Source organism: Triticum dicoccoides, chromosome 2A (genome assembly GCF_002162155.2).
Source record: "Triticum dicoccoides isolate Atlit2015 ecotype Zavitan chromosome 2A, WEW_v2.0, whole genome shotgun sequence".
NCBI classification, from domain to species: domain Eukaryota; kingdom Viridiplantae; phylum Streptophyta; class Magnoliopsida; order Poales; family Poaceae; genus Triticum; species Triticum dicoccoides.
The window spans coordinates 752,209,651-752,226,518 of record NC_041382.1 but is presented as its reverse complement, the minus strand read 5'-3'; the positions used below and the strand labels follow the sequence as shown (position 1 = coordinate 752,226,518).

The window sequence follows — 16,868 nt, the reverse complement described above, 5'->3', positions numbered from 1 at the left end:
AACCAGGGCGGCCGCCCGATCCAGATTGTGGGAGGGGTGAGAGGAGTGGGGGTTAGGGTTTCTGGTAGTGGGAGGGGGGGTGGGTTATAGGCGGGCATGGGCCGACCTGATGGCCCGGTTGGGCCGAACGACCCAGGGGAGGGGGTCTTTTGTTTATTTTGTTTTCTTTTACTTTTTCATATTTTTCTTTTCTGTTTGTTTGATCTTTCAAATTGTTTTAGTTATGTAAAACATATAGTTAGCACCGAAACTGGTAATAGTAACCACAGCCACAAGTATTATTGTAGTTATAAAAAGTAGTTTTCAATAATTTAACCATTTAAGAGACGTTTAGATAATTATTTTAGCTACTGATTTAATTAGTTTAGTGCATTTAAACATTTTATAAAGACTTCGTTTCTCCACCAATATATCTTATGAATTATTTGTCACAATAAGAACATTTTAGTTTTGACTTTTGAAAACTTTAATTGTTTGACTTGTTTTTGAATTTGGATTTTGAATCGGTTTTGAACTAACGCGAGCTTAGCAACAGTAACAGAGGTGACGTGGCATTATTAGCAGGAAATTACTGTAGTCTACTTATCTGGGCGTCACAGGATGGGCCCCTCCACATCCCCTACTTTCAATCCCAGACCTCCATGTTGACATGTCCGTTGATCCCACAACAAACCGTCCGTGTATCATCGCTCGTGTGAGACTAGCCATAAAAGAGAGTAACATACACTAGTAACATATACATGACCCTAGGCTATGTTATTACCTTCATGCAGAGTAGTGGGTAGTAACATAAATGTGTTGTCATGTAAAGGTTGTTTTATTAGGTTATAAACTCACGTTGTATTATGATATGTGATGTTACAGTGACTAGCTAAGTTACTCAAAATACCTAACTTTTCACTATTACTTCCGTCCTGATTTATTAGTCCCCTTCATAGTTTGTGTCAAATTTTGACTACAAATTTAACTAATAAAAATATTAATGCATGTTATAAAAATTATATCGGTGGATTCGTATTTAAACATAGTTTTTAATGATATTATTTTTTATGACATGCATTAATATTTTATTAGTTAAGAGTTAAATCTAAAGTTAAAATTTTGCACAAATTATAAAGTGGACCAGTAAACCAAGACGGAGATAGTAACTCATTCCCATATAGACAAATTTGCTAAGTCGAATCCTGTTTTACTGTTGAAAATTACTCCCACTGCCACTATGGCCAGTCTGAGGTGGTGACTTGCGTGGTTAAGTATGAAGTCTGTGCATATCTGTGTGTAGAGGGCGAAAGCAAAGTAGCATGTGAATGACATATTATAAAAAGATGTCGATTTTAAAAAGAAATACGTGTATGTGAATGGGAAATGCCTACACTAAAACTATTAGTTCTTGCCGTGTCGATCTACTCGTATCGATTTTCTCATCCGTGTACATATCTTACCTTTTTTAATGATAATACGTGTCTCATTCATATTATAAAGATCAAAATACAAGTCATATAAGGACCGATATGACAAAACTGAAAAGATAGCAGAACATCTCTGAGCTTGACGCCAATGGCCGTCACCTGCCTCCGGCACCACCACAACAACTACCGAATAAAAAAATGACGGATCACCTCCTCACTCGAGCTCGATACGGTTCTATCGCTGATATGCAACTTTGTGGATCTCCAAGGTGGCTCACCAAAAGTGAAGCCATGCATTGTCGTTGAACGAATCAAACCGGATGATACGGCCAAGACTAATCTTAGTGTTGTTGATGATCTCAAAATAATGCCGCATGTCAGTGGATTAAAGGTTAAGGATATCTATGTGCCAAGCGACGATGAATTACTTTCAGTTACAGTAAAACAAGACGTTGCTTTGCTTTGTGCCAATGAGAAGGAAGGGATGTACCTGGACGTGCATGATTCAAAGGGAAAGGGGAATACTTGCATGCAAGGTAATGTATTAACTCAGAGATATGCATGCAAGATTGATCAGGCTCGTTTTGGCAAGGAAAATTCAGTGTCCATTTATAGAGAGATGGAAACCTACGTTAATGCAAAGGAGCATGCGAGATGTGATTTATTTAGCTCGGTCAACGAGATCAATGATAGGGATTTATTTCTGTTTTTGCCACCTCCACGTAAGAAGGAAGTTTCTCAATGTGTCAAGAGTTGGAGACTCGTACGTGATTTCTTGTCGTTAAAGGACAGGCTGGGGTCCACCTCCAATATTATTTAGTTGTAAGTTTAGGATCCATCAAGATTTAAAAAGTAGTTTAATTAGAAAAGAGTTTTATTACGTGTGCTAGTTTGTCCTGGTTACGTACGTAACTTGTTAGTCGGTTGCTTATTTTTCTTTGAGACCATGTTCCGTAGATGTTTTTGCAGGCTATATATAAAGCCAAGTGCGTCCATGTAAAAGAGAGGTTATATTTTGATAATAAACAAGATGTGTTTTTAGGGTAGACACCCGTATCGAGTTTTGGGGGAAGCTGTCTAAAAATCCCTAAGTTTTGGAGGAAGCTTTAGAAAACCTCTTTATTGCGATTTCTCTTCGTGAAATTTTTTTTGCGCGTGAGTGCCGTCATCGAGATTGGTTTTCTCGTGCTGGACCGTAAGGTTCAATCCCTCTATTTCGCATACATCGCGTGCGTGGGCGAGAGGTTATTACTGCTGAAGGTGGAGTGTCGTGAAAGGTAGCCGCAAAAACCGATCGGATCTCACCACGAGGTTCGGTCTATATCACCGGGGCAACACCCTGGACACGCCATCGAACTCCAGATCTGACACCCCACCATGACTAAGACGCCGAAGTAGGAAACCATACCCGCCATCCAGGAACCACGAACACAGCACACATTCTGTCTTCCAGATGTCGTGGATACAAACCACAATCTGCATCCGCTCTTGAACTACCTCCAAAGCTCCGCACCGACGCTAGAGCAAATGTCGTCGCAACGGCGGAGATCGAGGACACAGGTCCACCACGATGATGCCGCCGCCACCGCCATGGCATCTTACTTGAACAGACTGATTTCTAAATCCATCCCCAACCATAAGACCGATGGCCTCGTTGGGGAAGGATACGCTGAATATCGTCATCGTCACCGCCGAAGCAGGGGCGGAGACAGGATCTGGACATGAGGGGGCGAAGAAAATAATAATAATCATTCCAAAGACTTCACACAAGAATACGTACCATGGTCGAGCATGTCGATAAACTCATCAAATGTCACTTTTGCAGCTATTTCCTTGGATTTCCACGGATGGATTTGCATTTTCAGTTATATTTGAGATAGAAGCAATGGGCTTAAAAAATGAATCTATTTTCATTATATTCTTCCTCTTCATCCTTCAATCATTGGATCATTAAAGGAGGAGCGACTTCAAGTTTCTAAATTATAATCCCGTCTTGTCAAAATAGTAAACTAAATCATTATCTTCAAAAGAATTGTACTAATTCACAGAAATTACTATATAGCAGTCATGTACCTTGATTATGTTATAAGTTGATCTGGTGATCTATGATGTGGATGAAGATCGCGGCCTCTCTCGTGGTGGAGTGGAGTGCTCTCCGTCGGTTTGCCGTGTGCCACAACGGCGGAATCAACAAGAGCCAGAAGTGATGAGTGGCGGCACATGGCGCAGGGCCACACGGAACCGCCAGATCTGGATGCCACTCCACTCGCACCCTCTGTATTCGCCTCTGCGCCGAAGCCAACACGATGAATAACCTAAAAACCAATACATCTTACCTGATGGCTTAGAGGAACTGAACTTGTCATGTAGCCATGCTCAACCTTTTTCTTTTGCGAGGCCATGCTCTATTTTTAACTGAACTTAGACACGAAGCCAGGGCCTCGCCGCCACTTCTCTCATCCGAGCTTCTGATGTGTGATGCGCAGTGGCCCTCATGAGCTCCAATAACGAAATAACATGGATGCCAGCAACTGAACTCTGTCACGAACCCACGATTGAAGCAAAATAAGAAAAGACAAAACTTCACTTGCTGCCACCCATGTTGGTTCGTTATTGGAGCCGTAGTGGTTGAAGATCAAGTCAGTGTGGGGGATTTAAGCCATACTTCATCTCAAATGGCCTCTTGCTTTCCATTGAATGAATTGGATGATTGTAGGCAAATTCAACACGAGGGAGATAATCTTCAAACATATTAAAGCTATTAATTGACGAACTCCATTTCACAGTCACTTTATGGGTAGCAAATTGTGGAGAAGAGAAGCTTCATTCCCAAGTTGACCCAAAATGTATAGTAAAATTAGCTTATGAACTTGACGTCACAGTCGAAAACAATGATGGTCTTGGGTACTTCAAGGAGTCTCACAATATTCCTAAATAACACATTTGCGATGTGAATCAACATTGCTCTTATGACAAGGAATGCAATGTGCTATCCTAGAAAATCTATCAGCAACCACAGACATAGACTCCTTCCGTTCTTAGTTCTCGGCAACCCAAGCAGAAAATCCATGTTAATATCCTCCCAAGGTGCTCACGGATAAAGGAGTGTAAACGTAAACGCCATGCCAGTTGACCTCAACAGAGACAAATGACCAATTCTCCATGTCGTAGTAGATTAAGTGTTAAGTAATCTTACTTTTTTTGTTTTGTCAAAAGAAAAGTAATCATAATTTTTAAACTGGCTATAACTAGTCATATGCACTTGCAAGACATCATACACACAACTCCTTCTCATGCCTCCGCTCCTCTCCTTTGTAGCCACATTGAACAAGAGAGTCAGTGCGGATTAGGAGATATAGAGCTAATTATTTCATTCTCTCTCCTCACAAGTATCAACTAGGGTTCAAAATTATAGGTGCATGGTCGCGAAAATGTTTCTCACCTAATGCCTCTGCCATTTTTAAATGGTCCTATTCGCTAATACAATCATACACTAGAAACTGCTTTCAAGATATTCACAAGGACATACACTTTAGAGATCTATGTTAAGATATCCAAGAATATTTAATTATTTATACAATGTGTGCGGGCACAAAACACACACACACACACACACACACACACAGCTTGCACGTGTTACAAATATTACTCAGTGGAAGCATTATACTCCATCCGTCACATAATATAAGAATGTTTTTCAAGCTATGTTAGCTTGAAAAAATGTTCTTATAGGACGGAGGGATATTTTCTTTTGTTTCACCTCCTCACATTGAAGGGATTTAATTTGAAGATCCTTCAAAAGACATTGCCAGAAAACAAGAAAATGCATGTAAATTTTGTTAAAAAATATAATTTAAATTTAATACACTGCAAGCATATATATTTCAATAACAAACATTACAAACTATATAAAAAACATTATGATGTTTGTGCATAAATATTTTTATGTGATTAACTTGGTTATCTATGTAGTAAAATATATTAACTAATATTTTAATTAAGTAAAAATATTAAATATAAGGAAGTAACAAAGTTTAGTATAAATGCTATTTATTTTAACACACCTTTGTGTGTAAGTCGGGATCACCAATACTTCTGCACAGCAAAAAAATCGTGCACCCAAAAATATAACCCACTCTCTGAGGCCTTGCATTAGATGAAACTATGTGACGGTTTGGAGATATTGTGACAAGATTAGATGAGATTATAAAAAATTCGCAGCATCTGACATGAGGGCGATGATCAAGTTTAACCACGAGACAAAACCCCTCGTAACTCCATTGTCTTTGATTGACTATAAGCACGACTCTTAGTCGACATCTACGACCAATGCTACCTCCGTTATATGAGACAATGAGATAAGATTAACTCTTGGATCACATTTGAACCACATGAATCTCAATAGTATCTCTCTGCTGATGTTCAGCAATATCTCAAAGCTATTATGAGAAATGTACACTAAAATACAAACATAACAATGTTTAAGAATCGTAACCAAGTAAATGTGCAGCAACGTAAGTCACTATAATCCTTTTTAAGGTAAAATCGATGACTGCTATCATGTAACTTCTTTGAGCAGGAGAACCTTCAATTTTCAAGGCGACTAAGCATGGCAGACATCTGACCTCTTCAACCATGATTTTCGTTTTCACTGTAATTGATCGAAATGATATAGGCTTCAAGAACCACAGTTTACATAAAAACATGGGAATCACCATAATCTATCAAGGAAGACCTTATTCTTGAATCACTATAGAGGAGAATACTCAACCAACAAAAATTTCAAAATTTTGTGTGTAGACTAACAAGGACCGTTCCAAAATGAACTGGTCTAGGACACCGCGGTTACATCACCTTTTCAAAGATTTGACGGGTGGTCGTTTAAGACTTGGAGTTACTCCCTCCATTCAAAAATATAATGCATATTATTATTTTTAGAAGTCAAATACTTCTATGTTTGACCAAATTTATAAAAAAATATCAACATCTAGATTACCAACCAAATAAAATATGAAAATAATTTCATGATGAATCTAATAATAGTGATTTGGTATTGTAGATATCAATATTGTTCTGTATAAACTTGATCAAATATAGAGAAGTTTGACATGTCAAAATTTTAGTTCACCTTGTATTTGGAAAGGACGGAGCACGTGCACGTAGCGATCGATGCCATGCTATGCATTTACTACTTACTGGACTGGAGCAATGGGAATATCATATAGCGGCTACGGTTGGCACTTTGATGAAGTCTAATGAATTAATCTAGAGCCACACTATAGCTTGTACTATTCAGACGAGCAAGAGCTAATTTCTCATCTCCGCGATGACTGTGATTGCCCTGTTATCCCCTCCACACGCGTCACATCTACCACTGAGAAAAATCAACTGATGATCGCAACTTCCTTGGAAAATTGGCTGCTCCTGAAACGGCGAAACCGAAATGTTTGAATTCCAATCTGGAAAACGAAAACAGAACATTTTTAGTCCCATCTCTATCAAGTACGTACGTAGCACACTACAGACCAAATTAACAAGTACGTAGAAATTTTATGATCTCGGTCCAAGAGAGGTAATAACTTAATTACACGACCAGGCAAGCTTTGAAAAGGTCGCAGAATTCGGCCGTATACATCCCAATCCCATGGTCCATGCATGAGCTGTGCTGTGGAAACTGGAAAGAGGCATCCAACATCCATCCGCCATGAGAGCTACCAGCCAACAGCCGGCACGTCTCCTACTGCGGCTGCTCTTGATCGGCTTCTTCCTCCTTTCGACCGCCGCCGGCGTCACTGACAAGCTCGAGAGGGGCCAGAAGCTCGCCGATGGCGACACGCTCGTCTCGGCTGGCGGCTCCTTCACCCTCGGGTTCTTCTCTCCTGGGGCGTCCACCAAGAGGTACCTCGGCATCTGGTTCTCCGTGTCCAACGCCACCGTCTGCTGGGTCGCCAACCGCGACCAGCCTCTCCTTGACAAGTCCGGCACGCTGGTGCTTAATGACGTTGGCAGCCTCGTCTTGGGGGACAGCTCCCGCCGGACCCGGACGGCGTGGTCTTCGAACTTCCTGCCCGCCTCGGCGGCGGCGGTTCAGCTTCTCGAGTCCGGCAACCTGGTCGTGCGCAACGGCAGCAGCAGCACCTCCCTGTGGCAGTCGTTCGATCAGCCGTCGGACACCCTGCTGCCCGGCATGAAGCTGGGCAAGAACCTCTGGACCGGAGGCGAGTGGCAGCTCACGTCGTGGAGCTCCGCCGACGACCCGTCGCCGGGAGACTACCGCGCACGCTGCAAACCAGTGGGTTACCGGAGATCATCCTGTGGTACCGCGACGTCAAGACGTACCGCACTGGCCCGTGGAACGGGGTCTACTTCAACGGCGTCCCGGAGGCGCGTGCGTACGCGGGCAAGTACCCGCTGCTGGTGACGACGAGCCCGTGGGAGATCACCTACGGCTACACCGCCGCGCCCGGCGCGCCGCTGACCCGCGTCGTGGTGAACCACACCGGCAAGGCGGAGCGGCTGGAGTGGGACGCGAGCAGCCGGGAGTGGAACCGTATATTCCAGGGGCCGAGGGACCCGTGCGACGAGTACGGGAAGTGCGGCCCGTTCGGCCTCTGCGACCCCGGGGCGGCGTCGTCGGGGTTCTGCGGCTGCGTCGACGGGTTCAGCGCCGCGAACACGTCGGCGCGGGAGGTGAAGGATAATTCCGACGGGTGCCGACGAGACACGGCGCTGGTCTGTGCCGGCGGGACGACGACGGACGGGTTCAAGGTGGTGCCAGGGATGAAGCTTCCCGACACGCAGAATGCGTCGGTGGACATTGGCGTCACGCTGGATGAGTGCAGGTCGAGGTGCCTCGCCGACTGCTCGTGCTTGGCCTACGCCGCCGCCGATATTCGGGGAGGCGGCGATGGCACCGGGTGCGTCATGTGGACGGATGTCATCGTTGATCTACGCCTCGTCGACAGAGGGCAGAATCTCTACCTGAGGCTGTCAAAATCAGAAATCGGTATGTACAGATTATGGGTGGACACTACATTTTCGCCCCAAATTTTCATTTCAGTCCTAATCCTTGATTGTACATACAATTTCAGAAATTCAAATTACAAGCTACACTAATTTTTATGGTCGGCTTTATGGAGGGTAAATTATTCAGTGGAAAAGGTGAATTTGTTAAGAATTTAAAAATTACCATAAATTTGAATTAAAATATGAAGTGTCAATTCAAGCAATCTAAAGCATACAAATTTATATAAATTGTATCTTAGTTCTACAAATTTTTGGAACCAATCGCTCACATTCAGAGATTAAATCAATGAGATGTGATTTTTTCACTCCAAAATTTAGGAGAGTTCATATAGTTTTCCAACATTTTGTAAGTAGACTGGACATGTGGGTTCAGGACTTCAAGTTTCTGGATGGGGAACAAGGATTATATGACATAAATTGTGATAATACACAAAAAAATTAATTGACTCTAAGTATGTATGTTTTATTTATTTTTGATCTTTTTTCTCCAAAAACAGGTGGCCGTAAAAGGTTTCCTACACTACTTGTTGCCACAACTCTACCTTCTGCTGTTACTATTCTTCTGCTCGTCTTTATGATTTGGTGGAGAAGGAAAAACAGAACAATAGGTAAATTATGCTCTCATAGCTCAATCTTGTTGTTATTTGCATGAATGAGAAAATGGAAATGCATGGTAAATGCAATGTTGTAAAGCACGCAAGCTCGTTTTGCAGGTGCAATTCCTCCAAATCCTACCATGGCGGTTCCTTCAGTTAGTCTAGCAATTATAAAGGATGTCACTGGAAATTTCTCTAAAAGTAATATCATTGGGCAGGGTGGATTTAGCATTGTTTACAAGGTTCCTCTCTCTCTTTCTCTCTCTCTCTCTCTCTCTCTCTCTCTCTCTCTCTCTCTCTCTCTCTCTCTCTCTCCCCGTGTGTGTGTGTGTGTTATCATGGGGAAACATCATTGGTTAAGGTATTGACATATAGAAAAGCAGCCATTGGCAAATTTAATTTCTGACATTTCAAATTCTAAAATCACCAGGGACAGCTTCCTGAAGGAAGAACTATTGCTGTCAAGAGGCTTAAACAAACAGCATTGACAACAAAAGGCAAGAATGATTTCGCGAGAGAAGTGGAAGTGATGGTTGGGCTTCGACATGGTAGTCTTGTTCGTCTCCTCGCTTACTGTGATGAAGGCAAGGAGCGGATACTCATCTACGAATACATGCAGAACAAGAGTCTGAACATCTACATATTCGGTACTCCCTTCTTCATGGAATTTCTCAAGTTCTCACGAAAAGTTAAATGTTGAATCCTTGTATTCCAAACAAGATCATACAGATATATTGCATGCTAGGTCCTCGTGTTTCACAAATTTCTCACGCACATGCATGATCTCCTAAGTCCAAGTTCCCCAAAAAAATTCAGTTTTTCACCCTAATCATTAGCTTGGCAACCTTAACATTTTCTCTGCAGGACAAAATCGTGTTTACAAGGTTTTTCAAATCTGAATTTTCATACATATAGATTTGCGTGGTTTATGTGTGCAACTTTGGTAACAAAAGAATTATTATTATTATTAGCAGTATGTGCACAAATTATATTATATTATAAATAGATCATCATGTGTTTTTTAAGAAAACGTTGTATATACTCCCTCATGTCCTTTTTAGTATGCATATAAGTTTTTGCCCGAAGTTTAAGCATCTCTACTTTGACCACACTTATAAAAAAATGTATCAACATTCACAATGCCAAATGAATATTTTTAGATTCATTACCAAATGAAGTTTCATGGAATATATATTTGGTATCGTATATGTTGATATTTTTCAGTATGTATTTGGTCAAACTTTGTAAAGTTCGACTTGCCACGAATCTAATACACGAAGTAAAAGGACCAGAGGGAGTACCTCACATACAACCTGCATGTTTTTCCTTCTTTCAAGTTCCTTTTTTTGAATCAAGAGTGAAGTTTTTATTCTAGAAACCTCTTAGAGCATATTGTGCTTTGAGATTTGATAGTGTTTATAAGCAGCTTTCAGAGAGTCCACTAATAATTTGGATGTTAAATTTTGAAGTAACATAGGTGTTTTGTTTTCAGTCCATAATTTCTATATAGTAGATTTAGGTATCTAATTAATCTATATTTGACTGGACAGGCACACCTAATCTTCGTGCTTCATTGGACTGGGCAAGAAGGTTAGAATTACTACGCGCGATCGCGCATGGTGTTGCATACCTCCATGCAGGATCAGGCGAGAGTGTGATCCATCGTGACCTTAAACCCGGGAACATTCTTCTCGATGATGAGTGGAAGCCAAAAATCGCTGACTTTGGCACCGCCAAACTGTTTGTCGATAATCGGACTGGGCCTGATCAAACAATTGTCATTTCGCCGTAAGTATTAAAGACATATGTATATTCACCACACAAAAAAGTTGTGGATCCGACATACCTAACACTGGTGCGTTCCATGAAGGGGATACGCAGCTCCGGAGTATGTGCGGGGAGGGGAGATGACGCTAAAATGCGACGTTTATAGCTTTGGAGTTATTCTTCTAGAGACTCTTAGCGGGCAAAGGAATGGTAGCTTGCAAAGGCTTCTTTCCCAAGTAAGTCCAAATAAATTATAAATTCATGTTTCTTTACATGTGCATGCACGGTTCATATTGACATTGGGTGTTGCAAAGCTCTACATTTGTTTTATTTCTTGATTGAGATGTACATACTCTGATGGAACTTGACAATTCTTTTTGGTAGGCCTGGGAACTGTGGGAGAAGAATAGGATCATTGAACTTCTCGACACAACAATTGTGCCGCTCCCCAAGTCCGAACCCGAGATACTGCCCGAGCTAAAACGTTGTATCCAGATCGGGCTCCTCTGCGTCCAGGAAATGCCAGATGATAGGCCAGCCATGTCAGAAGTTGTGGCCATGTTTACGAGCACAACATCTCAAATTGATTGGCCCAGAAGATCGGTACTAGATAGCGGAATAGCCATGCCTTTGAATCCGTCCCTTGAACTTGAGACTGATCACTTGAACCCCACTACAATTGAGGTGAGATCACCATCAAGTAGATCCAGCTATTGTTGTCTAGCTTGCAACCAATCTAATTAAGTTCATACATAGGAATCATTTACACAGAACCTTTTTGGTTGTGATGTTGGTACCTTTTCCTTTTGCATATATTGGTACCTTGATTCATTGTTGAAAGATGCGGAATAGCGATTCAACATATATGGAGGTAAGACTTGAGAAGAAACTGAGTTGTTGGAAGGGTAAACATCTATCCTCGTCTTGGTGGATGGTGCTCACCAAAATGCCCGCTAAGAGTTTGTTATTCTTTGGAGTGGCGGTGGAAGTTTGTAAGAGGTTAGAACAATCCTAAAAAAATCAGCAATGAATGAGTCAGACTCTAGTTCGTGATTCAAACGCATTGCAAGAGAGCGAATTCGGCTCGTGAACGATCCATGCTCTTAGGAAAACCGATCCTTTAACGATAGTATTGTTGCGAGAATGGTACTTGGCAGCTCAGAGCAATATGTAGACTAAGGTTGCCCATCACTCCCTCCTCCTTTTTGTAGGCCGACCGCTCCCCTTTCTTTGGGTATTTATCCGGAATCAACATATATCTTACAAAATGGTAGTTTGGAACCAAAGTACAAGTAGTCAAACCGGGCATTCTTTGCAACCCAAGAGAGAACGGGAGATTGAGTTTCCAAGATTTTAACTATAAAAGATCATTGTCTCTTGATCAAATGGCTTTTTAAGCTACTTAACGGGGAGGTTGTGTGGAAAGATTTAAGTAGAAATAAATACCACTGCGGCAAACCACAATTAATAGTCTTGTGGACGGCGGATGTGATAACGTACATATCTTATTTCACCATTTGGAAGTCATTATGGGCACCCTGACATGCAAAACAATGCTTACGAATGTTGTAGACTGAAATAAGGGTTGTTTGACATAGTTAGCAAGCTGAGGGGGTTTCCTGCAAAGCTATTTACCTAGGCATCTTCCCAAGCCCAAGAACGGAAAGCGACTTGAGCTTTTATGTTCTATTGAGAGTTTTAGGGTAAGTGGAAGAGTGAGGCTATTTGATATACAAATCCACCCAAAATCAGAGTATCAAAATTTAGTATTTGGAGCCTCCCTTAGTTGTTGGCTTCCACCTTGGACTTTATTCATCTACGTAGTTAAAGATTGTTTCCTGTTACCTCTGGTTTTTCGCTGCAAGGGGGTTTCATGTAAATCCTTGTGCATCTCCTTCATTTGGTGTTTCTCTTATCATATAGGGATAGGGATAGCCAGTTTTAGAAGGGATATCACTTGTTTGGTTTGTTGGCGAAGATGGCTAAGGATAACCAGATATCTGGGAATATTCCCTCAAAAGCTGGTTGAAGGGAGCCGCGAAATTATGGCGGATGGTGGCGAAACGTTTTCTTTTGTCTCACCCCTCCCGAACACAGACGATGTATTGACGTCGGGTTCGATTTGGATCGGCGATGGGGCGTTTCAGCAAGGACGGCGACGCGGTGTACGGCATCGGCTGAGCAAGTCAGGCCGGCCGACGCCTTTTCCTGCCTGGCGAAGCCCAGCCTAGTGAGAGCTTCATGGTCGACGGGGTGTGCGGCATTAGCTGAGCAAGGTCCAGTGGTGCGCGTGGAGTAGGCCGGACCCTCGCGCTCGCCGGCCGCAGCGACTGCTGACCTGCTGTCCTACACTTCTTCCTCCATGGCCTATGCGGACACCGAGGCCGAGGCAACTGCCTCCACGTCTCGGACGATCCCGAGTTCATGGACCATGTCAAGGCTGATGCAAATGAGATATCGTTCTTTAGACTAGTACATTTGCATCTGGCTGTGACATGGGATGACAAGATCGACTTTGGATTGCCCATCATACACATCTTCTAATCTGGTGATGTATAGCTTCTATTTTTGTCAGATTGGAGTGTACGCATGGATATGTTTGGATCATGAAGTTACAAATCCAATGCATTTTTGTAGTTGTATGGTGTTGTAGACCATTCCATGATATATATTTTTTGTTTAATTTGTTGATTAAAAAAAGAAATCAAATGGTAAGATATCCATTTCTCATCCTTCTTACCAAACATAAAATTGGCTATCCTTAACCATCTATCAATTTACAACCAAACACAAGAATGAGGATATCCTCAACCACCTGGTTAGGTATATCCTTAGCCAAGCCAGCCTTGCTCACAAACCAAACGCCCCCTAGGCTGCTGCTCCTATGCTCGCCTTCTATTGTCAAAACTTGCTCAAGTTTGGTTTGGTTTGGTTTTGTTGCAATGAAAGCATGACACACATGAGTTATTTGATATATTGATGATTATGTGGTGGAATTAATATTGTCGTGAGTTGTTCTTGCAAGTATAGTATTATTGTGAATATTGAATAGATTGGTGTTTGTGGATTTCATGATATGGTTCGTGTTGTATAAGTGAACATAAAGCGTTTGCTGAATGCATGTGAAGATGTAGCTTGTCGTTTTGGTTGCTTCGGTTAGAGCATCTCCAGCCGCGCTCCAGAAAGGCCTCTCCAGGCGATTTTTTCACGCCGGCGCAGAAAAACCAGCCCAGTTGCGCCCTCAGAAGCCCGATTTTCGCCGGCCTGGGCCGAACTTAGCGTCGGCGGACCCAGGCCGAACCCGGCGCGCTGTGGGTGCTCGGGGGCGCCGGGGCGAGCGGTTTTGGCGCGAAAGAGCCGCGGGCCCGCCGCGTCAGCGACACCGCGCGTCGTCTTCCCCCAACGCCACGGTTTCCCGCGGGGAATCAACGGCAAGGCTGCCGCCGGTCAGCCTTACCATTGATTCCTCACGGGCGGTGCACCGACGCCTCCCCTCCCTCGCACGCGTACACAGGAGCGCGGCGCCGCTATATAAGCCGGTGGCCTCCCTCGCCTCTGGCCACACCAGTCCTAACCCTAGCCGCCGCGCTCTACCTCTCCCGAGAGCCGCCGCCGAGCCCTCCCTCTCCCGAGCGCCGTCGTCGAGCCCTCCCTCTCCCGATGGCTGAGTGTTTTCCCGGAGATGAGGCCGCGGCCAACGGCTTCGGCCACCGCTCGCTCCGCGAACAGGGGTCTTGGCTCCTGTTTCAGGCAAACATCTCGGCGCCGCCGGATATGTGCGCCGGGCCAACGGGGTGGAGACTCAGCAACGGGGGAGTGCCCATTCCCCCGTTGCCCGACGCCATGGAGAAACCCTCGTACTTCGCCGACGAGGTCGAGGTCGTGCACGCCTCCCTCACCGACGACCAGCTCGCCCTCCCCGAGTACGCCGCCGACAATCAAGCGGCGTGGACGGCATACTTCCAGCGCCGGCAGCAGCAAAGGATGGCGTCCACCAACGGCGCGCCGGTGGTGGCCGGCCTGAAGAACAGCGAGGGACGCCACCTGTGGTGGGGCGTCCCGGCCGCACCCTCGAGGGCGTTCTGACGTACCTCGAGGGCGGCAACGGCCCGCCGTTGGCATACTCCCGGCGAGGGCGGCCGCCACGGCCACGGCTCACCTCCGACGCGACGGGCAATGGTTGCCCAGGAGGTTCGGCGCCTCCTCTTCTTCCTCCTCATCACGCTCTTCTTCGCACTCCTCCGGCTCTCCGGCGCTGCTCGACGTCAAGGCCGAGCCCGCGGCGGAGACGCCGCTCGGCCGACACACTCGCAGCGCCGACATCGTCATCAACGAGGGCGGCCGGTGCGCCCCCTCGTCAGCTCCTCCGCGCTTCGTCAAGCACAAGACGGAGCCGGGGCTCGCGCCGGTGAAGACGGAGTCGGGCCTCCCCGCGGTGAAGACGGAGCATGGCGGTGACGTCGAGCTCGACGACGACGCGACCCTGGAATGGGCGCGCGCGAACTCCCTGAAGATGGCGAGGGAGTGCCAGTGTGCCGCCCTGCGGCGATTCGCGCAGCGCCGCCGGGGCCGCGACGAAGGAGGAGTCGTCGTCATCGAGGACAGCGACGACGACGACGACGCGCCGCCGCCACCAGTCCGTGTAGGCGACGCCGGTCAGGGGTCCACCAGGGACGGCCGCGTCAAGGAGGAGAAGCCCGCCGACGACGACGGCGGCGACGACGGCGACTACTCTGTGTTCAGCCAGTTTCTTTTTTAATTAGATATATTATGTAATAAAAAACCATACTATTATGTAATATATGCCGAACTTTGCTATATTTTTTTATTTTTTGAACGCGCCTGGATGCGACCCTGGGCCGGCAGCTGGGAACCAATTTGTCCCAGGCCGATTTTTTGCGCCGGCTCATCTTTAGGGGGCCAACGGCTGGAGATGCTCTTACCCCTCTACGTTCACAAAGGGATTCACAAAGTTGTCTGGCCTCATGAATGTTTCCCTCTATCATTTCAGTTTGGCTCGTTTCATTGACACAGTATTCAGGATCCTCTGTTTCTACTGCTCCACCCGAACATCGGCTACCCTATGTTCACGAAGGGACTCACAAAGTTGTCTGGCCTCACGAAAGGGAAAGAGAACAAGTGTGCATCAGTGAACGAACAGCTATTACAGTCCTAATTTTACATCTCCTCTACGTTTACATACACGGAGAGACAGAGAGTAGATCCAGCCACCAACTCGTATGCTCCGATCATCGTGTCTTCGATACTCGAGAACGAACGAACGAACAGCTAGCAGGGGCTAGTTGGGTCCCCAGCACACGAGGTGCAACACTTTTTCGGACTTGTCCGCCCTCCCCCTGATCGTCTCCGCCCTCTGCGTCGACGCGTCGGCGAGGCCGCCGGAGAGCCGCCTGACCTGCTGCTGCTGCGGCTAGTGAGCGGCTCCCGACACCGGCGGCTTCAGAGCGCCAGCAGCCGGCTTGGGCGCCGCCGCCGGCTGCAGCCTCGCCCTCGCGACGGCCTGCGCCGCCCTCAGCAGCAGCCTGCTCGCGTGCCTCAGGCTCATCGGGTGTTTGAGGAAAATATCAAGGAAATGCACTGCCGCTTCTGAACTACGGTGGTGATGGTGGTCGGCTGCTGCAGGTGTGGCGGTGTTTATACAACCCAATAAGAGTGGCGCAAGGGGCGGACGCTCGCGTATGCCACGTCTTCACTGCAGGATTTGTTACTGGAGGTAAACTGTATCCATCTCTTACTGGAGGTAAACAGCCCGACAAGTTCGCAACGTTTGTAGATTGGCCATCGGCGCTGGTTGTTGCAGTGCATGGCTGGCCGTGCAGGTAAGAGCGGCTGCGTGTGGGTCATCTCTTAGGCTGGTCCCACGTGTAAGCCTTTGAGGTTCGTTTTCGTCTGATGCACTTGATTATCAATGAGCAGGAAATTTCCATGCAGCTTCATCTGCTCAACGTGTATTGGTCAGCCGGCATCGAGGCCCTCGTCCGCCTTTCTCTACCCACGCACGCTACTACCTCCGTCTCGGTGAATAAGTCATTCACGTAGTACCTCTCTG

General features: G+C 45.6%; 1 pseudogene; it reads left to right on the top strand.

The window, feature by feature from the left end:
• The first annotated feature begins 7,090 nt into the window (after positions 1–7,090).
• On the top strand, positions 7,091–11,682 carry LOC119352275 (annotated as a pseudogene).
• The last annotated feature ends 5,186 nt before the right edge of the window (positions 11,683–16,868 follow it).